This window comes from Chelonia mydas, chromosome 10 (assembly GCF_015237465.2).
Source record: "Chelonia mydas isolate rCheMyd1 chromosome 10, rCheMyd1.pri.v2, whole genome shotgun sequence".
NCBI classification, from domain to species: Eukaryota; Metazoa; Chordata; order Testudines; family Cheloniidae; genus Chelonia; species Chelonia mydas.
In genome coordinates this window covers 63,013,205-63,036,922 of record NC_051250.2, presented here as the reverse complement: position 1 = coordinate 63,036,922, position 23,718 = coordinate 63,013,205, and the positions used below count along the sequence as shown (strand labels likewise).

Below are 23,718 nucleotides of genomic sequence, written 5' to 3'. Positions count from 1 at the left end.
ACAAATTAAGCCTGTTAAAAACAAGGCATGCAACAAAAGATATAAATAAATTACAAATATTTCAAGCCAGGGGTGCCTAAAATTACAGAGATGCTGAGCACTTGCAACTCCCACTGACTTCAATGGGAATTCTGCCCAAGTAAAGAATTCAGGGTATTTTTATTATTTTGGGCAATTCCCAGTATCCATATAGTACCCCAGGACTTTCATCTGTATGCCGAATATGCTCATAGATTTGCTATACATTAGATCTTCTCATCTGCTAAACTGCAATGATACAGTAATTCATCATCACAGCAATCTGTAAACGTATTGATGTATCAGTATATTACATTTAAGGCGAGATTTTTCAGAAGTGCTCAACACCAGCCCAAATGTGATCCCTGTGAAGTCAACAAAGTGGAAACAGAGTTAGGCCAATGCTAAATGCTTTTAAAAATCCTACTCTTAAGATTCTATTTATCAGTGTATTGTGTACATATAACTACATCTTAATTTTGTTATGTTTGGTGGATCCTCCATGTTTATACTTCTGTATTATTGAGATTCTCAATGTGACCATCATCCTTCTGACTGAGGAGGACTAGACAGGACTCCCTTCAGAGCCGATCAATGCCATGCTCTAAGCAGCAGGAGGGGTCACTTCTGAATGACAAAAAATTCCTTTCTGCAGCATGCTCAACCCTTGACAACCAAGTGAGCAAAGCACTGGGACTGGGAATAGAACTCAGGTCTCACATACAGCAGAGAATGAAAGCCTTTATGCAGTACATTCATTTGGAAGTGAATTCTCTACATGACCGGGGAGCTGAATTCACTGTATACTAGTCACCACAAAATAAAGAACTATACAGTAGTGAATTGGATCAGTCACTCAACTGAGTATGAATCTCAAACAAGGGAAGAAACACTTTTCCTTTGACCACATACTGTGTCATAACTGCACATATTACTGTGAACTGAAAACTTTATTCCCAATCCCTCATTCAAGAAACAGCCTCCTTCAGCTTGTGGAGAGTAGGAATAGGTCAGGTTTGTAGAAGAAGGCCAGTCAGAACACGGAGCCCCTTATGATAACCTAAATGTTCCTCCTTCACATTATAGCTGCTGATGCCACTATTTACTTTAGAATGATAGAGTTAAATTTCCCAAGAGGAAAATCAATAGGAAGACCCTCAAAAAGAGCCCTGTCGTGGGACTGGGATCCTGCAGGTCCATAATAGCATAAGAGGGTAATTGTACTTTGTCGTCGATGGGACTGGGTGGGCAAAAAAAAAATGGACTGTAATTTGCAGGAAAACACTAAATCTCTCGTCAGTTTGTCATAAATAGAATGCCAGCAGTGTAAAGCAAGGTTATTTTTAAAATAAGGGGTTTAATACTTAAATTTAGGTAAGGGATAGAAAGATTTGATGTCTATTATAACAGGAGTTAAAATATTTTTTACATGGTTTAAGCAAGATTTGTTTTATTCTTTTAGTGCTAAAAATTACAATGTGGGAGTGGGAGTGGGAATTGCAGGGAGGATGGGAGCGCGATCAAAAAAAGAGTCCCGCACAGGGCTGTATCCTCAAGGCTGAACTACTAGTGCAGTTAAACATTAAATGGCTACTATATGGCACTCGGGTTTCTAAGTCTTAAAAAGAGACATGGGTTTTGGACAAAATCTTCTTCCTGCTTTGGTATAGAGTGTGAGAGAAACAAAAGGATCTCATACACAAGTGGTGAGTGGGTCCTTCTTTGTTAAAAAAAGATTTGAGCATGACAAAAATAGGCAAGAGTTCATGTATATCTGAAGATGATGAAATTCATTGGCTAGATTCAGTGCCAGTATACTAACTTCTGTTTGTAATCTTTCCTCTGGAGGGAAGTTGGGGGGGCGGCATGGCTACCCAATACTGCCCCAGACATGTGCAGCTCTGGCTGGGAAGTGTGAGACCAGCATATGCCCTGACTCATCACTGCATCACTGGATGGCCTCTACTTGTGGAGCTGCAGTGGAGACCTGTATTCAACTTAAAACTGGCTTTCAGGGGTTCAGCAGCCCCCACTACTCTAAGAAGGTACAGTTTGCAATTTGCAATTCCTTTCACCAGAGAGATTGAATTGGGCTCCTGTCAAGGTTCCTTCCCCACTCTGAACTCTAGGGTACAGATGTGGGGACCTGCATGAAAAACCTCCTAAGCTTATTTTTACCAGCTTAGGTTAAAACTTCCCCAAGGTACAAACTATTTTACCTTTAGTCCCTGGACCTTATTGCTGCTACCACCAACCGTCTAACAAAAATAACAGGGAAAGAGCCCACTTGGAAACGTCTTTCCCCTCAAAATCCCCCCATGCCCTACACCCCCTTTTCTGGGGAAGGCTTGATAAAAATCCTCACCAATTTGCATAGGTGAACACAGACCCCAACCCTTGGATCTTAAGAACAATGAAAAAGCAATCAGATTTTTAAAAGAAGAATTTTAATTGAAGAAAAAGTAAAAATCACCTCTGTAAAATCAGGATGGTAAACACCTTACAGGGTAATCAGATTCAAAACACAGAGAATCCCTCTAGGCAAAACCTTAAGTTACAAAAAGACACAAAAACAGGAATATACATTCCATCCAGCACAACTTATTTTATCAGCCATTTAAACAAAACAGAATCTAACGCATATCTAACTAGATTGCTTATTAACCCTTTACAGGAGTTCTGACCTGCATTTCTGCTCTGGTCCCGGCAAAAGACAACACAGACAGAGAGAACCCTTTGTTTCCGCCCCCCCCCTCCAGCTTTGAAAATATCGTCTCCTCATTGGTCATTTTGGTCAGGTGCCAGTGAGGTTGTCTTAGCTTCTTAACTCTTTACAGGCGAAAGGGTTTTTCCTCTGGCCAGGAGGGATTTAAAGGTGTTTACCCTTCCCTTTAGATTTATGACAGCTCCATTTTTGTATCCAACATGTTGGGCAAAATGTTCAAGATCAGTCAATCCAAGTAAAACTATTTATACCTCCTAGGGATAATTTCTCTCTTAGTGTGCGTGTGAAATTCCACTCAGCACAGTCATGCAATTGGGTCATGAAACATTACCAGCCCTAGCATAAAATCTCACCCACCCTTACCATGACCATGACTGATAATGAAAGCTAATGGTATTTTACTCACCCATAAAAAAAAATTACTCACCCCAGCAGAATGGGCAAATTGAATTTTAAACGGCTGAATTAGCTGCAAGAATCAGTGATTTAAAAGACTGGATAAGAGGCACACTGTAAACTATGTAGATCAACAAAGCCTTTGATAAGGTCCCTCACCAACAGCTCTTAATGAAAGCAAGCAATCCTTGGATAAGAGGGAAGGTCCTCTCATGGATCAGTAACTGATTTAAAGATAGGAACAAAGGGTATGAATAAATGGTCAATTTTCACAGTGGAGAGAGGTAAATAGCAGGGTCCCCAAGGGTCGGTAGTGGGACCAGTGCTGTTCAACATATTCATAAATGATTTGGAAAAGAGCGCAAATAGTCAGGTGGCAAAATTTGCAGATGATACAAAATCACTCAAGATAGTGAGAGAGAATTACAAAGGGATCTCCCAAAACTGGGTGACTGGACACTAAATGGCAGACAAAATTCAAATGTTGATAAGTACAAAGTAATGCACGTTGGAAAATATAATCCCAGCTACACATACAAAATGATGGGGTATAAATTAGCTGTAGATCTCAAGACAGAGATCTTTTGAATCATTGTGGATAGTCCTCTCAAAACAGCTAAATGTGCAGTGGCAGTCAAAAAACAGAATGTTAGGAACCATTAGGAAAAGAATAGATAATAAAACAGAAAATACAATAATGAAGCTATATAATCCCTGATATGCCCACACCTTGAAATCAGTGTGCAGTTCTGATTGCCCCATCTCAAAAAACATATTAGAATTGGAAAAGGTGCAGAGAAGGGTAACAAAAATAATTGGGGAATTGGAACAAGCTTCCATATGAGGAGAGATTAAAAAGACAAGGACTGTTCATTTTAGAAAAGAAATTACTACAGGGGAATATGATAGAAGACTATAAAATCACAGAATATTAGGGTTGGAAGAGACCTCAGGAGACCAGTTAGTCCAATCCCCGGCTTAAATTGTCCCAGCCAAGGCTTTGTCAATTCGGGCCTTAAAAACCTCTAAGGATGGAGATTAAATCATGAATGGTGTGGAAAAAAAGTGTTATTTTTACCCCTTCACATAACACAAGAACCTAATGAAACTGATACGCAGCAGGTTTAAAACAAACAAAAGGAAGTATTTCTTCACACAACGCACAGTCAACCTGTGGAACTCATTGCCAGAGGATGTTGTTAAGGCCAAACATATAACTGGTTTAAAAAAAGACTCAGATAAGTTCATGGAGGACATATATGGCTATTGGCTAAGATGGTCAGGATGCAATCTGACTGTCAACCTCTGACTGTCAGAAGCTGGGACTGGACAACATGGGATGGATCACTCAAAGTAACTGTGTTCTGTTCATTCCCTCTGAAGCATCTGGAACTGGCCGCTGTCAGAAACAGGATATGGGGCTAGATGAACCATTGGTCTGATCAAGCATGGCCATTCTTATGGAATGTGCAATGCCAGTTTAGCTATACTTTCATTGCAAGTCTTAGACATTACATTTACCCAGGGATTAGTCTCATCTGTGAGCCTTACTTTCTTCCCCAAGGTTTTTTCATTATGGATGTTTGCTTTGTTAAAATTTTTTCTCCCTCATTCTTAATCCTCCTTCCTGACTGCCCGATAAGTGTCTACTACCTTATCTTCCTCCGTGTTGCGAACTCATACTATTTTTATTGCAAACTCATGATGTTTCGTGATCTTCTGAAAGCCCCAGGTTCTGCAGTTATGTGATTTCATGGGAACCTCAGCTTTTATGGAAACAAAAAACCAAACAACAACCAAAAAGAGTAAGTTTCTAGCTCTCATGGTTGTGGAGAAAAGCTTGAATCGATGGCCTGAGTGCACCCTAGAGGTTTAAAACCAGAAAGCAAAAAACAAAACAAAAAAAAATGGGGATTTTTGTTTTAATTTCATAGTTTTTGAATGCCTGGGGTTGGCAACACAGATGTTCCTTCAAATCTCTGTTCATGTCCCACTTCTATCAGAATGCTTACAGAACACTTCCATCTGACCATGGCTAGACAAGGGGGAGACCTGGGCTTTCTGCTACTGATGATTTACATAATCCCACCCTCCTCCCCAACAATAAGAATATTTATACCCACAAATTGTCCATGCAAACATATTTTTGCATAGACTAGCTGTATTATTGTTATGCTTTCCTCCCTTCCACCCCCACTTCATTTGTTATACCCATCTGTTGCGTTTGGTCTTAAACAGATTGTAAACTCTTTGGGGGTGTCTCATGCTCTGTTTTTGTATATAGTGGGGCTCAGATCTCTCTGGGGCCTCTAGGAGTTACTGTAATATAAATAACAAACAACCATAAAATAATAGAAACTGTACTGTCATCCCTTGTTGATAAATGAAAAGCCCTATTTATTTACTTAAAAAGAAAGAAATGACTCTCTTTTACCATTATGTAAATAATTTTTTGAAATCTTCTCAGTTCTAGTTCTGGCCATCCCAGTAACTCACTGAGCAAATTAAGGCAAGTCACTGAATATTTCTGTAACCAAAATTTACCTGCCGGGGAAAATGGGGATAAAACACATCATCACATCAGTGTCGCCAACCCCAAGCATACAAAAATCATGAGTCAGTGCCCACCCTGCCCCCCAGTAGCATGAGATTTGCTTAAAAATAATGAGATTGTCCTAAAAACAATAATATATTTTGAGTTTCGGTGACTTTTTTGCCTTCTGGTACCTAAGTCTGTAGGTCACACTTTGGCCATGTTTTCAAGCATTTCTGCACAACCACAATAAATAGAATCTTACTATTCTTTTTAAATGAAAGCTGAGGTTCTCATGTAATCACTAGCATCCAGGACTTGGGGCTTTCAAAAGAACATCAAATATTGAAAGAGTGTGCAACACTGGTATTGTGAGGTTTAATTAAGTGATGTTTGTAAAATAGTTTGCAGTCCTCATCTGAACACACTATAAGAATTACAAACTACATTATTCTTTGTAATTCATTACAGTGGAAATTCTATATAAAAGTAGACTTAGGATTGTTTGTTATACAGATATTAAAATAAATCTTGTCTTGTCTGTGAAGCTGTGAGCAATTTAAAAACACCTTGAACTGTATAAGAACATATAGCATTACTATACTACTAAGCAGGTTAAATTTTAACTGCTGCCTTATGTCATGTCAAACAGCTGGCACTTCTCATTAAAAATCTTTTAAATTAATCTTTTATTTAATGTACTCTGCACTCCTAATGTTTTATAACCAAATTAAAAACTTGTCAGAAAATACAGGTTGATAGAGCTGTCAGTCTCTAGAGAGAGAAAAAACTGGATTTCTAATCAATTAGGAGATTCTAATTTATCTACATAACTTCTAGACTTCTCCCCACACTAACATGTTGGTGAATGCAGCTCACTACTACTGGCGTTGAAATAAACTCACCACAGTTGAGTGGGAAAACTGAAGTCTCAACTTCAGCTTTTATAGTATTGAAGTGTAAGAGTTTACTTGTTTACATAGTCTAAGGGTGAAATCCTGACTAGAATTGGGCAATTTTTCCCCTCGCACTATGGGAAATCTAGGTTCAATTACCCTCTCTGCCTGATGTAGAGAAGGAACTTGAATTTGGGTCTCCCAGAGCACAGGAGCATGCCCTAACCACAAGGATAGTCGGGTGGAGGGAGGGGGGAGAGGGGTGTGTGTCTGTCTCAATTTTTTCTGTTGAAGCTGTTCCACTGTGTATAAAATAATTAAATAGTAATTGAAACAGGAAAGTGAATTTGGGTGTCCCACATTCTAGGTGAATGTCCTCACCACGAGACTATAGAGTTATTCTCACTCTATTTCCCTGGCAACGACTGTTATGAATTTGACCCAAAACTAAATTTTTTTGAATTTTTCAGAATTGCTAGCAAACCAGAAAATCCATTATTTGCCCAGCTAATCCTGACCCAACTGAAATCAATGACAAAACGCTTATTGACTTCACCAGGGCCAGGATTTCAGCCTATGGTTTTAATAGATCTTGGTGTACTCCAAAATAGCTAAATGTGTCACATACAAGTCCATCGCAATCATATTTTCATGTGTGCGCATAGATATACTATTAGCAAATAATGGCAAGGCATTTAAGGTGTATGTGCAGAAGCCTGCTGAAAGTTTGTGTCATGGTGTTCAATGACTTTCATATTTACATTTCCACATCTGGTGGTCTGACATACACTGGTGTGTAATAGGAAACAATGCAACCAGATACACAGCTATTTTGATAGCAATGGTATTGTTAAATTCAGGACTATTTGTGCAGGTAACCACCTGAGGGATAGATTTTTAAAAGGAAACTCTGCAGCACTTTCACTTTTGCACCAGCAATTAATTATGGGTGCATATAAATAATGGCATTTGGACATCTTAATACTTGGTTTATGCAGGTAAGCAGTAGGCTGGTCAACATTTTCCATCAAAACGGTTCCTATAGAAAATTGGTTGTTTTTTGTTTGTTTGTTTTTGTTTTTTTTAACAAAAACAAATTTTAGAGAAGAATGCCTGCTTTCTGCAGAAAGCTGATTTTTTCCCCCTATAAAAACCAACACCCAAAACCTAAAACCTTTCAATTTGGAAATGTTGCTGCAGTGCCTCATGCCCCCATTCTCTTCTACAGACTGGGTTCCCCAGTCAGGCTGCATGTCCCATGATGCACCAGACCCATAGGACTCCCCTGATTCACCACAGATACTCTGGAAGAGGGGAGCCCATGGTGCCTCATGGGACATGTAGTCTGGCCATAAATAGTGGGGCATGAGACACCCAATTTATAACATCAATTAGGCAGTACGGCATTTATGAATTAAAACTTATTTGTGAGAATATATTTTCAGTATTCATCCAGTTCCACTGAAAGCACTGATAGATCCCGAAAAGTGGCTCAAGAGGGGAGAACATTTTCAAAGTGCTGACCTCTTTCTTTCATTTCCAAACTAGATTGCAATTTTGATGCCTATACACTTAAATGATAGGAACACTTAACATGCTCTTAAAATATATAAATGTGGATTTTGCCAGGCTTGTTTTCACTACATATATTTTAGGGTTAGTTTCAGGTTTTGATGGGACTACTCATAATTTAAAAAAGTGAAGACATCACACACTAATATGATGCTTTTCCTTGTGCTCTAGGAGCAGCACAACAGGATAAATGCTGCAGCAAATCTTAAAACTGATAGAAATTCCAATTAGAGATTTAGTTCTGCATAAACACACTTAGAATTAGATGCTAATCTTCATACTCTTATCTGCTACCCTATAGACAAACTTACTCATTATCACCTCTCCAGCATGCTAGATGCAAGATCATCGCAGAAGAATAGATGAGAACGTGGAACCTTGGCTGGCAAGTCGGACGATGATTTGGTGCCTTTCATGGGAAAATCTAAACCTTTGCCATCTTCAATCAGATATTCAAACTTTGCTTTCCTGCCTATTTCTTTGCTAAATAGGTTTTAAGGGATGTTCAAAATCTCTGACGATAAACTTAGAATGAATTCAGAACCTGTTCTCTGTGCGTTTTTATTCCATGTGGATAGACAACTGGACACACACATTTTAGGCAGATTAAACTGTTAAATAAACCCACTGCAACTCTCTTTTCTATACTGATGCTGCCAGCAGTTGAGGCACAATGTGGATTTTAAGCCCTTTTGAAAACCAGAGAAGTTTTTCTTTTAAACAGAATGGCAAGCAGCCATTTCTAACCATAACTACTATCTGCTTTTATCTCTGATGACAACCATACAACTAGTTTCCCCTGCAAATAATGTCAAGATTTAATGGCTAAATACTTAAGTAGGAAACAACATATCTGGGGTAAACATGTTTGTGTCTTTTTACTAGAAAATTACCAAATTAAAAAAGAATTTAGAAGTATAATTGTACATGAAATACTATGTATTAAATCCAACAAAATCAGTATAAATCAAGATGAAATCATACAGTGCAGATCAGAGTGCTCTGAGTCATGTTATTTACATATTGCTGGGCAAAACCCATAATTTTTTTCAATCATAATCTTTCTATTCAGTTATTTATAAGATAATAGACAAGCTCCTATTGCCAAAGTGATTTTCCACAATGTCGTTTAGTTCACTTCTCAAAAATCCTGCTGTCCATTTAATTTTGTTTTTGCAACCAACTAGATTCTAGCTTTATCAGCTTTATTGTTAGTGTACTCCACTATGTCTTGTTCAAAGCAAAACAAAGAAGCATGAAAAGTGTTTCAGACTACATTAAAACCTTGAAAGAAGTAACAGAAGGGAGTAGTGGAGCTGAATTATATTTTTTCCAAGTCCGATGAGCTACAAGATTGGATATTGGCAAATGCCACGCCACTTTTTAGTTCTGCTGTACAAACTCATTTCCTGCTTCACACCAATCACTGTACTGTTACTATACCAAACACTGCTGGAAGCTTTCATTAACAAACTCAACAGTAAACTATTTTGAAAAAAAAAAAAGATCATCATGCAATATCCAGCATAGTTTGGAAAAACACAATTAAAAATAATCATGATAAACAAACAAGTTTTTGTTAAGGTCAGGAAAAAATTGTAATATATGTGGAGAGATGCAAACATTTTAAAGTCCTCTCCCTGTTAGATTTTCTAAAGAAGTTTTCCTTATAAAAGGCTTATTTAAAAATAAGAGCACAAAGGAGTTGTGGAAGAACTCCAAGACAGTGAAAACTGTCTTAGAAACTGTAAACAAAGAACAGTTATCAGTGAGAAATACTTCAAGAATCCCATGGAAACAGACCAAATAATATTTTATGAATTGGCTCCTTTAATCCACATTTTGTAGACTTTCAACCAGCCCTTTGGAGCACATGTTCTTGAGATCTGCTATTCATAATAGTCAGCTTAACCTTTCTCACTATGCTAATAGCCTAAATTAAGAGGAGTAAATCTGAATGCAATAGTCTAGAGATGAACTCTCACAATGTCACACATTAGTTGTACAGCTTTGGCTTCCTTGGGACTTTTATTCAACTACCCCAGAATCCAATTTATTTGCTTTGCTTATTTCCCAGAGTTAGCAAGATCTCATAGGAGCTGAGCTCAGACACTTCTCCAGCCCCCCACCCCCAAAGATGTTGAGCATTTCTCCCAAGGAGAAAACAAAATTTCCATTGTTACAGTAAGTTTCAAAAAACCAAATTCTGCAATCTTTTCTCACACAGAGTAGCATGGATTTTTATGGGGTATACTCATGTTAGAGCTACTCATCATGAGTAAAAATTTCAGAATCAGGTCCTTACTGAACGAGAAGAAAATGAGAACAGATAATTTAAAGCTCTGATCATCCCGTTTCTGTATTGCTTTCCCATATTTTACTTGACCTAACACTTCAACATTAAAAATAATCCACAACCTTTTCCCTACACTGATCTCTAGCTTGACTGTTATCTACTTCCTAGAGCCAGATTCTCCTCTAACTTACATCAGTATAAATCACATGAGAATCTAGCCCCTAACTTCATAGTTAGAATTAACTAACGAAGAAACTTCTAGTAAATAATAATGAACTTATTGTCTGAGTTTTAACCCCACATGTATATTTCACTATAAATAGATCAGCTATATCTTTAACCTTCTTGCATACATGTATTTTCCTACATTAATACTGTAGTTAAACTATATGAATATGTTTAAAATACATTTTTACAATTATTTTACTCAAGAATATTCAAAGAATTTATAACTATGAACACATACAGATTGTGACATTTGGCCACTATCATTGGAGAATCTAAATGCCTCTCAAGTATTTAAAATGAAAACAACAGTACTCGCTTTCTTCTTAATCTTCTTAGTCTGTTAGAGAAATAGCTTGAATAATTTCAATATTTTTAATTTTTTGGCTGGTTTATGTTTATGTGTATGAGTTGGCTGTGCGTGCAAGAGAGAAGAAGTTATTGAGGAAAAGCTAAGTTGAAGAAAAGAGTTTTGCATTCAGTTCTGAAAGTGGTTAGCTCCATGATAATACTTCTCTTTTGCAGCCAGGCTTCCATGAAAGTTCTGTTTCCTGCAGGTTCAGATATTGGTCTCATGAAAGTTCTGTCTCCTGCAGGTTCAGATATCGGTCTCATGAAAGTTCTGTCTCCTGCACTGAGTTTCTCATTATTGGTCAACTGCTGCATTGTGCCAGTGGATTGCAGTTGCCATAGGAGGTCAAACACAGAGGGAGAGAATCTCCCTGGTAGCTAGCACTGATCCCACTGAAGGTTTGACTATCATGGTAGAAGCCTTAGACAGGACTCTGTTTTCAAAGGGGCACCAGTCCAGACAGCAGAGCAGCACGCTGAAAAACTAACAGTAACCTGTATTGCTAAGCAGAGGATCTGCTGCATTTTGTATCAGTTAGGATTACCATAAATGAACATTCAAAAGAGAGGACACTCCATGGTGGGGTGGGGGGGTATTTGCTCGCGGCCCACTGCCCCCGGCCCGCCCCAACTCCACCCCTTCCCTGTCCCCTTTCCAACCCCTTCCCCAAAGTCCCTGCCCCAACTCTACCCCCTCCCTGCCCCATTGGACCCCTTCCCCAAATCCCCGCCCCGGCCCCGCCTCCTCCCCTAAGCGCGCCACGTTCCCCCTCCTTCCCCATCCCTCCCAGCCGCGTGAAACAGCTGTTTTGCAGTGCAAGCGCTGGGAGCTAGGGGGAAAAAGCGGGCACTCGCTCGAGTGATCAACATTCACTCTCTTTCTCAAATGACCAACATTCACTCTTTTCTTGAATGATCAACTCTTCTTTGGGGAAAAATAATAATGGCAAAATCCCAGATGTTTTTAGATATTTAAAAATTCCTCCCGGACGGCAATTTAAGAACCAAAAAGCCAGACATGTCTGGGAAAACATGGACGTATGGTAACCCTATATCAGCTGGAGCTTTTCCAGGGTGTGTAGTTTCATACCTAGATATAACAGGTTGCAATAATCACCACAGTCAGATCAGTGTCTGATAGCATAGGGAGAAATCTTTGAACTTTGATCAAATAAATAAATAAATATACAGACACCTACATACACACAAAGAGTGGCCAAGAGTTATGTGTTTCCAAAGATGTGTTCACTTGCAATTTTATAAAGCTGAATTCTTGTTATTTTCTATCCACATTCATGATCTCCTTTTATTTCTCTAACAGATATTCACAACTCCTCATAATCTATACCATCTGCAGATTTAAAATGCTGTTTATTCCTTTTTTCAGGTCATTAACAAAGATATTAAATAAGGCACATGAAGTAATAGGTGGCTATTTTAAGGTACATATTTATGTTAATTGAAAGAGACCCTTTCCTTTCCAGAACCATCTTGTAGCCCAAAAGCTCTCATGTAGATTTGAGCAGAACAACTGTACAGTTTGTGCTATAGCAACGTAAATTTTTTTCTTAGGGATAATTTCTATTTTCTTCAATCTTAGATTGTTAAAAGCGTATTTAATAAAAATACTTACAGTGTAAACACACAGAAGCATATATACATGTACACACAACTATTACCTATAGCTCTGTGTGGCTAGAAAGTGGAGAGAATACTTTCTTCCCATCTTGAATTTCCTGAGTTACTGGATCTTACTATCATAATATTGTGATGTACAGAAAAATTATTTTCTACATATTTATTAGTTATAATTTTTCTCTCTTTCCAGGGTTTGGATGGATGGTTTCAGGATGCTAAATGAGGCTAACTTTATTGGTGGAGGCAGACAAAAATATTTTTTAAAACACGGCAAACTAGCCTAAATATTTCTAAATGAGGTTTTCAGTACAAAGTTTAGAGAGAAAGGGTAATATCTTTTATTGAAGCAACTTCTGTTGGTAAAAGAGACAAGCTTTTGAGCTTACACAGAGCTCTTCTTCAGGTCCAGGAAATGTACTCAGAGTGTCACAGCTAAATACAAGGTGGAACAGATTGTTTAGCATAAGTACATTTCCCGGACTTGAAGAAGAGCTCTATGTAGCTTGAAAGCTTGTCTCTCTCATCAACAGAAGTTTCTCCAATAAAAGACATTACCTCACCCACCTTGTCTCTCTAATATCCTGGGACAAACAATACTACTACACTGCATAGTAAAAAATTTGGCATGTGAAAAGTGTATTAAGGTATACCGTAAATGGTTAAATTATATGTAATTTCTCAGAAATACTGTATTTAGTGTATATTTATTGCTACTACCGCGGCAGCGGCCGGAGCCCCAGGCTCTTTTAAATCACCACCGTAGCCTCTGGTGGCATGGGCCTGGAAGTGCGGATGGGCTGGCTGGGGGAGGATGACCCTCCCAACCCCGCCCCTTCTGCCAGAGACCCACCCCTTCTGGGGGCCTGGAACCACGCCCCCATACCGGTAAGAGTTTAATATTACTTTCACCCCTGACAAAAGGCCTCCCATTGACTGTAAGGGACCCTGAATAGAACCCACAGTTTGTTATTGCTTCTTCTGCTGGCTGCTCATGTGGCTATTATCCAACCCTCTATCCTTGAATAAATGAATCATTAAAATGTAGGATGTCCTAGTCATGTCTAAGATGACATACCAACTCCTATGCCTGTTCCTTTATCACTTGTGCTTTGAATTTTCAGAATACTATTGTGGTCTACATAAACTAAGGAAAATATCAGATTTGTCGTCACCTTATCAATTTTGTATGATCTTAATGTCTGGAAGGACTTGAAACTTAGTTGTATGTCATTTTTTGGTTGCAGTGTGTTATCCCAACATGCCCTTTACAATTGATGTCTGTACTTACCAGAAAGAAAAGCACTGCTATGCACACAATACAAATATTCATTTAAAAATGTTTCTTCCTATACCATAAAATTTCACTATGCAGCGATCATCAAATCCTCTTTAAGAAAGCATCATTCCATCAAAACAAACACAGAGGTCCAACACAAGGTACTGAAAAAGATTGCATTTTAAGCCTGAGTGTTTATTTCAGTGGAACAATACTTTCTTAAAGAAACAGCAGGGATACCTGGCATCATGGAGCCCATCTAGTCAAGCCAAGGTGGAGTAAGTGGAGTGTTTACCAACTGTTTCCTACCCTCCAGCTTTACACAAACAATACTGATTTGTTTAGACAACTGGCATCTTCACAAAACTCATACATTAAGGTGGATCACAAGAGTTGTTGCATAAATAAAGACTGGCATCTATTGCTGAGAAAACACTCACTAGCATCTGATGAAGTGGGCTGTAGCCCACGAAAGCTTATGCTCTAATAAATTTGTTAGTCTCTAAGGTGCCACAAGTACTCCTGTTCTTTTTGCGGATACAGACTAACACGGCTGTTACTCTGAAACTAGCATTTCTGGAATTAAAGTTCTGCTATAATCATACATATTCCAGAGTTTATAATTTGCCCACAAAATTTAATTTGGTGTCAAACTTTGACTTGCTACCCTTATAGGTGGTACACAGGGGAGGGACTCAGTGATTATGTGTCTCTATTAACTGGAAATCTACCTGTTTTCAGTATCTCCACTATAGCCTCCCCCCAAAAAATGTTTTGTCGTGTTTCTTAAGCCTCCCCCTGCAGGATGGTCACCTAAGAGAGACCCCAGGCAGATGAGTTGGTGAAACTCTGAAGAAGAGCTCTGTATAAGCTCGAAAGCTTGTCTCTCTCACCAACAGTTGCTCCAATAAAAGATATTACCTCACCCATCTTGTCTCTCTAATATCCTGGGACAACAACACTGCACACAGGGTGCCTGTGTGTCTCAAAGACCTTCCACAATCAGGCCCATTGTAAGTTGCCACCCGGCCCTCTCAAGTCTATGCAGCAATTAAACACCTGTGGCTGGCCCAGGTCTGACTCAGGTTTGCAGGGCTCTAAAGTTGCTGTGTGCACATTTGAGCTTGGGATGCAGCCTGAGCTCTAGGACTCCACAAGTGGGAACAGTCCCATAGCTCAGGCTCCAGTCCAAGCCCGAATGCGTACACATCAATTTCTAGACACTGGTCTTTTATTCCAGTGTGGACATACCCCAGCTGTGCAACCCCCATGAACCATACATCCCTCACACATGAAACTTTGAGCCATTGTTCTCCCGCCCCCGCATGCAGTGTCAAATCTACGTACAGCCAGGACTCTACTCTACTCCAAGCAGTGCTACTTTGGGCAATCCAGTCACACCTCCAGTTTGTACAAGCAACCACAGATTTAGCCTGGGCATGTTCCTTCCCATCTCCCCCACCCTAGAAATGGGCCATGGTTTGTGGCAGAGCATTGTTTCTATCGGGGGGGCGGGGGGGAGAGGAAGGGGGCAGGTGGAAAGGGTGCTGGGGAGACAATCTGAGACTAAATGAGATGAGAGAATGAACTCATGTGGCAGTGAGAGTGAGCTAAGAAGTAAAGGGAAGAGGAAGAGGTTGTAAATGAAAGGTTCAAGAGAGAGAGAGGAGGAGCATAATAAGGCAAGAATTGGAGCAAGGGCATTTTGAAAACAAAACAAGCTGGAGTACAGGTACCAGGAAGAAAATACCAACATTTATGTCCTACCTTTGATTTTTAAAGTGCGGAGATTGAGAAGGAAAGAGAACAGGAATGACTGGCTTAGGTGGGGGGGAAGGGGAGGGAAAGAGAAGTAGGCCTTTTTTGTCCTCACCTCCAGCTCTGAAAATAGCAAGGACTAGTGAATAAAGCAATGGACTGGGAGTCAGATGACCCGGATTCTAACTTATGTCAGTCTTTGACCAGTATACAATGGTTCCAAGACTGGAGATGTGCAAAAGGGACTTAAGTGGCTGGAGCAGATTGCACACCCCTCACTTATCCCCTTTGTCCCCGTGCACATGGAGAAGTCCAAGGAGAAATTCTGCTTGCCTAAGGGCTGATTACCCTGGTGCTCCTCTTCCTGGAGCAGTGCTTCATCACACTTCCCCCTATGCTGGGCTCTAAAAGCCATGACCTAGCCTAGAATTTTAACCTTATATTAAATATAAATCACACTAAAACAACATACTTTTGGGCTTAACCATTAACAATGGAAGAGTCACCACAGGTGATGTTCTGTGTTTGTTCTCTGAAAGGGGAGATCACAGTGCATACATGCACAGACACACTCAAGCATTTCCTTTAAGTGAACATGTTTACAGTATAACAGCGAAAAAATAAAATGAAGTGGGAACAATGGCTCCTAAGAAAGAGCAAGTAAAAAAAAAATCTTACATAATGATCAGATTTATTTGTACTGCATTCTCTCTCCTATCGTTAAGGTATTGAGGGAACGCCCACAGACTAATACCTGGAGCGTGTTAACTTCCAAAAATAATGCCATCAGCCACAGAGTGTTCTCTGACATATATGTGCAACTTAAGCAAAATTTATCCTCACATTTGGAAAGCTAACAGCTGACTGCTTATTCCACTAACACTTCTAGGCTATTTTTCCATACTCCACTCCCACTCAGATTGTAGCTTTCTGTACACAAACCAGCCACAGATATATTAGCTGACAAGCAACTGTTATGAGCTTTAGTACACATATTTGTGTGTGCACAAGTGTGTATTATCACACAGTGAATATATTCAGTATCTATCTGTACATATTCACAAGCACGTATAATATAATGAAAATAATAATGTTTAGGACCAGAATAATTTATCTGATAATAGGTCTAGTAAGTAAATAAAATGCATATTCTTTTAAAAATTACACACAAACAACTGATACATTCACATGGCTTACTTGTTTACTGAACTCACGTAAAAACAGATACATATATATAAGCACTACAGAAAATGGAATCCTTCCATTGCCAAAGTCGCTAATCTGTCAGTACTGATTTTCAGGTGGAGCTCCTCAGTTAAAACTCTTCAAGGAGGTAATATTAAGTGAAAACTGCTCTTGCTCTCACTCTCTCTCTATTACAAATAACAATAGACAGCCATAGACTGGAGTGAATTTATAGCTGTATATCACTCTTGGGACTCTGCTTCTGTTCATAAACAACTTGATATATACTCTCATGGTTTATGCTGTTGGCAGAGTCCCTAGAGGGACTTAAAACTTTGTATTCATACAGTAACTTTCCATTATCCTATATATTTTAGATGATGGAATTAACACCCAAGAGATACATTTTCAAAGCATTGCATGGGGTTTTAGCTCTGTGGCTCCCATTGACTTAAATGGTATGTGTAGTTAAGCTCTTTGCAATGCTTGGAAAATTTACCTTAAGATACTAACCTACAGGAAAACATCAAGACAATTAAGTTCTAACATGCTGCCATCAGGTACCTTTGTTTAATCTATGAGCATGATTCTTCACTGCACATCTAGTGATGAACCATTTTATACTGCAAAGCAGCATGTGACACCTCTCTATGCTGCTCATGCCCCTTGACTTATGCTTGACCATTCCCACATTCTTTTTCAAATCCACTATCTTAGAAATATTGGAGAGCGGAATGACATTCTGCCCAAGAAGTGTGTGGAAGAGGAAAAATTAATAGAATAATATTGGCCTTCACAGAAGGCATAATGTGATCTTCTATTGTCTAGGCCCTAAAGTGCTTGGCCTGGCCCCCAGTGTACTGCCTTGGGCTCCCTCCTCTTTTCTGGCAGCACAGCTGCTTCGGTGGCCTGGCTGCTCTTGGTCCTTGTGTCTTGCCTATACACTTGTTCATTAGAGAGAAAGTATAATGGAAATTTATGCTGCAAAGACCAGTATTAACTTAGGCAGGGAACTGCTCCCCAAACTGTGCTATATTCTCAGGAGAATGTTTTGCCTACTGGCATTTGTTCCCTCTGTCTGCCAGGCCCCTTAATACTGTTATTCACGTACCCAGATTCTCATAGAGCCCCAAATGCACATTGTCACAAGGGAGTTTTTGGCACAGAAAGAGAAAGGACAATGTAGCTATCACTCCCCTAGACAAATTTCACATGAATCACACACATTTATCTCCTCTGTACTGTGAAACAGAATAAAGGATTGGCCCATTTTTTGATATACTTTCCATTTCCCCACTTCTCCCTTCATGTAAGTAAGGATAAGCACAAACTGAAGAGGTGGACAGAATGTGTACACATGCACTTTTTTGTGAAGAAAGAGGTGAATTATCATAATCTCTTTATTTCTTGTGTACTTTTGCATGTTCACTTAATCCTCCCCCTTATGGCTGAAAGCCTAAAAGATTGGGAAAAGGAATCAAGCTTTAGACAGCATGTCCTGTACATTAAAAGATCCTGGGAATATTACAGAACAGCAGAAGAACCATTTTAATAATTAAAGGACTCCAGTGAGCCTTCACAAGTCATTAATTCTTTGTTTCAAACTAAACAGTATCTCTCTCTCTCACACCCTCCCCCCACAATCTGAACTGAACCCTTCTCTTTGTTAAGTCAAAGCATTTATTTTGTTGGGCAAAAAACAAAATAGCATTTATTAATAAATGTTCTTAAGTTACTTGCTTGCAGTAGCTGCAGACTTCAGATTCTAAGTATGATTGTACAGAAATTTAGTTCCAGTTATTCTTCTGCCCAGCAGCTAAGAAATTAGTGGAAATTGCATTAGAAAATCAGTTTCCTCTAATGGTTTTTCACAAAATAGCTCCTCTCAGATGCTGTACTGCTTATGGAGGTTTTTCATAATGAAGAATGGACAGCTGCACTAGTTTGGATTCCTAAATGTTCAAAGTAATTTAATACCAACTACCATTCTTGAAAGCCCTCTAAATTTTCTACAAATCCAAATTCAATTACCTTAGTAGGAACTAATCAGTGACTACACAAGTGTTTTCTTGGTACCTGGGACATTGCTTAAAGCAACAAATCCATGTCACTTTCAAGCATTTTTCTCCAGCTGGGAAGCAGAAAAATACAAAAACTGTATACAGAAATGTCTTAATGAAATCCTGCTCCTTTGCCATTCATATATTGCCAACTGCAAAGGCTGAACAAAAGGGAAGCAAAGTAGGGAAGAGAATATCTACACAAGAGATGGAAGAAGGTGTCAACTCCGCAGCAACATGGAAAGTTTGAAACTACAAGAGGCTATGTAAAGCACCTGGATTATTACTAACATTGCAGTACAAGGGGCTATAAGGGAAATAAACTCTAATGAGTGGACTGAGAAGCAGAAAGACACCACCAATGTATTGGAACGGCATGTGGACAGGGGAACAAAAGATGGAGAATGGGATGTTAGGTTAGCTTACCTAGAAGTAATGCTTGTTGGGGAAAATGGCACATTTATTAAAGATACTCGACATGCATAGGCAGAACAGATGGAAGATAAATCAAATAGCCCACCTTAAGCTGTGTGAAAGAAATAAAGGTTTGGTTTTGCAAAATGATACTGGTTTTTTCGTGTTGTAAAGCAAAAAAAAGGGGGGGGAGGGGCCTCCTGGTTCAGACCCCACGTTCCACTTGATCATGATCATCAAAATTCAGTGCTTTGGGTTGGGACTGTTGAATAACAGATTCCAGTTTTGGAACATCAGTGACCAAGACGCATAGGTTGGGTGATATAAACTAAATCCGATCAACCACCAGCTCTCTTTTTTATTTGAAAACGAAACACAATTTGTACAGGATGCTTAACCAGGGACTGCTACATTACGCATATCAGTGAGGTAAAGGGAGGAGGAGGAGATAGAGAAAGAGACAGAGAAAATGGTAGTCAGATACAATTTGCTGTTTGTCACCATCTAAACGCATCAGTGAGATGGGATTATGGGAGACACCTGAAAGACAAAGGCCTTTATTGGAACATTTAAGAATAGTATTAGTCAGATTTGCAGCAGTACACTTAATGAAAATTAATGTTTATCCTCTAGCTGACATGGTGCAGGGAAAGAATAAGGAGGCCTCAGGCTTTTCACTTTGATCCATCTATCATTCAATATCACCACCTGGTTTGGGGGCCTGATCCTAAGCAACCCCAGCTCCTGGGTGGAAAGTAAGGGTGACACATATTGTCCTTAGGGTAGGAACCAGGAAGTTGGTATCACTTCTTTCTTATCCAAAGCCTGAGAAACATCCCTGATATTTTTATGCATAAATACTATTCACAGACTTATATTTGAAGAGAGATTTTAAATTTACAAGACTAAATAAACTTTGTTCCATGGAAAAATACTGTAGTCACAGTCCAGAGTGTTATGAAAAAGGGGTCACTTGTAATTGTTAGAGGAGAGAGGTATATACTTCTTTGCCACTCTGGGTCCAGATTACTGCAAATATAAATCTGGAAATGGTACTACCTTAATAAAAATGGAAATAAAACAATCTGAAATATTCTCAGCCTTCATTCAGGGAGGAGGCATTCCTTACTTGCTCATGCTGCATTAACACCCTCATTTTGAAGCACAATACAACTCTGGTTTTCCAAACTCACATTAACTCAACTAAAGGTGGTTGTTATGGCCCTTGTGTTCACATTGACTGAAGCTCTGCTAGATGGGAACTTCACCACTTCAGCCTTGCAGAGCTACTGAACTCTGCAGGACATGATCTTCTAAATTCAACAGGAATGCAGCTTCACTGCAGCTCTGCAGTTTACTTTCAGGCTTGAGTCCCACAGAGTTTAGAATCTCCAAAGAACTGAAACTCTTGGCTTTCAAACTCTCAATTTAATAGAAGTGTTGGATGTCCTCACTAGACCTTCAAAAATCAATCAAGACAGACCTGGTCATCTTCCCCCTTTTCTGCACACTAGCCCTCCTCCCACCTCAACACTGTCCCAAAGACAAACATAAGTTCCCAATCCCATATACCCCATATCTTGAAATGAACTGGACTGCAAAAGATGTCTGCAAGCCCCTTATACCCCACACACCCCACAGAGACAACTAGGGGCCAGATTATGGTCACCTCTCACCTATCCACCCCACTATACTGCTGAAAAAGTGCCCCCACCACTTCTCACTGTCTGGCTCATGAGGGGCTAATCCTATATAAATACTGAGAATACAGGGGGGCTAAGAACAGGCATGTTCTCCTGGTTGTTGCATCTCCCAGTCTTTGCCTGATGAGAACTCTGGTATGTTTGTCCGATTCATACTTGGAGCTCAACAACAACACCCTCTCAGAGTGCAGGCCCTGTCTCTTTTGCTTGCACAGCCCCACCGCCCTCCCTTACTGGGAATTCCTATCCTGCTCTCCTCTCTGAGGGCTTTCCTGGTTGCAGGCCAGTGCTAATACTGAACAGCACTTCAAAGTCTTTGAGAACCTATGACTTGCAGACAAAATGTGGGTGATAAAATGCTTTCTATAAACATGGGGATGAGGATCATAATTTGCAGATGAGTTGTCAGGTATACATTTGTGGTGCTCAGCACCTTGCATGAAGCAGAGTGCTCTTCATGGTATCGGGCCATTAATGCACAAATTACATAGCTGCCTGTGTGAAGCTACATAGATTGAGAGTGGCGGTTCCATCCTAATATTGAGTGATTTCAATTACAATTTCCTTAGCAAAGGGTCCATAATTTTGTCTGGGTTTTGCACGGCACTAAGTACACTGTGAGCATTCAAGAAATAAAAATAAATAATACAGTTATGGCAAGAGTCGCCATATGGTGCTGTTACACACAGATTTACAAATGCTTTTCTTGCACAAGCAAGTTTATAGTCTTTGAAGAAATGCTGTGTTGTTGTTAGCTTTGTTATGTAGTGGTCCTCTGAGAGACGCTGAGGCATATAACAGTTTGTTCTATGCCTTATTTTCGATATTTTTCAGGCAATTCTAGAGACAGAGTAGTTTCCTAGGAACCAGGCATTGGTGTGTGGGCTGAGATTTCTGGAAGAGGGGAGTGCTTGGGGGATTATTGTGACTCCCTCTCTGCCAAGACTGATGTGTAAATAAAGAAAGTTACACTTAGAATATACCTAGATTCCACATCACTGATTTCTCTTTCCCTGGGAAACCAAGCTACAAGGCCTCAGAATTCTGCTACCACACACATGACAGAGGAGTGACACTAGTGTGGAAGAAGAGGCAACAATACTAATTAATGAGACAGTTCTGAGGAAAAGAAGAACATGCTGCCTCTGAAACAAAGGGGCAGCGCCAGAAGACAAAAAAAAGGGAGAGAGAAAAAAATGGATCAACTCTCCTTCACCTTTTCTGTCTTGCTCTCATTGTGCTTTGTACTCTTCCATCCTTTTTGGTGCTCTTCTCATCCTCTTCTGTCCCTCATAAAGAATAAAACCCCTGTTCTTTAAAAAAAATATATTCTTGTACTGCAATTTTATTCAGCTGAACCTATAGGCTGTGGGTGCCTTATGTTGCTTAATCAGCACTCCTGGAAGCAATTCCTCCTGTCAATTGATTGACAGGAGGTATTGCTTCCAGGAGTGCTAATTCAGCAGAGTGGGGTCTGGCAGACTAGCAGTGACTATGATAAATATAAACGCTGCAAATGGTTGTTTTAAAGAAGTTAGATACTGTGCTTCTACCAACATGCAGCACTAAGAGATGACATCTGTGACAAACTATAGGTATGAAAATGGAGAGGTGGGCTTCAGAAAGGATGGAGTTGGGGTGACGTAGCTTAAAGTTTGGCTTCTTGAAGGCACGGACATTTATTAACTCGTCCCCACAGCCCATGGCTGTTGGCAGACAGCCTGTTTGCTGCTGCAACTGCCCACTACTTGATGAAGTATGAAATTATCTATTCTTCAAGAGGGAAGAAAAGCTAGCTGGGGAGATGGAAACCCACTATATTACAGTTATTAAATTAGAATTCTTCCTGCACCAAGACTGAAAAGGTGCAGGACAGTGGGGGCTGGTCAGGGAGTCAGTTGCTACTGTTTGATTCTCAGGAGGCTCTGGCCCACATGGCTAGTCGGGGATAAGGTATCAGGCTATGGTCCATAAGGGATCCAATGTCAGCTGTGAACTGGCAGTAGGGAGTGATGCCCCATCTCTTCTCACCAGACATGCCTCATATGCCAGGGTGGGGGAATATGGGGAAGTGGCGGCACAGGTGCAGGCTGAGAGTTCCTCTTGGCCAGTGGAATTCGCGGCTTCACAGCTTCAGTTAAGTTCTAGTCCCTTTCTACTGCTCAGGCCAGGCAAAGAAGCCAGATCAGCAGAGAATATATTTTAAACACTAACCAAACTTATTCACTGTGACTGACTCTTCTGAAAACTGGGGATTAGTTTGGAAGGAGGGGGAATACAGCAAAGCTTTAAACCTTTTTCCCATCCTATCTGATAAATATTTCTGAAGTTAGAAGTTTAAACAGTGTTTCTACAGTGCACATTTGTCTCCCGAGAGATTTTGCTGTTTTTTCAATATATGTATATATGTGTGTGTGTGTATATATATATATATATATATATATATATATATATATATATATAACTGGATGGCAAAGTCCAGGAACAAGGAGAATGTTTTACTGTGGAATTTTTCAGAACGATGGGGGGTCGGGGGTGTTTCTTCTTCATAAGATCCAGACTAGCTGGCTCCCTTGACTTCACAGTGAACGTATTTTATTTGCAAATGAAGTTATTTTTTGCTACAGTGTTTCTACAATGATCAGTAATAGAAACACTAAACCCCACAGCCA

The 23,718-nt window shown here is 39.7% G+C and overlaps 1 protein-coding gene across 7 annotated transcripts in view; it reads right to left on the bottom strand.

Moving 5' to 3' along the window:
* The window catches only part of SEMA6D (semaphorin 6D), a 274,558-nt gene that overhangs the window by 197,011 nt on the left and 53,829 nt on the right, over positions 1-23,718 (bottom strand). The window lies entirely within an intron of this gene.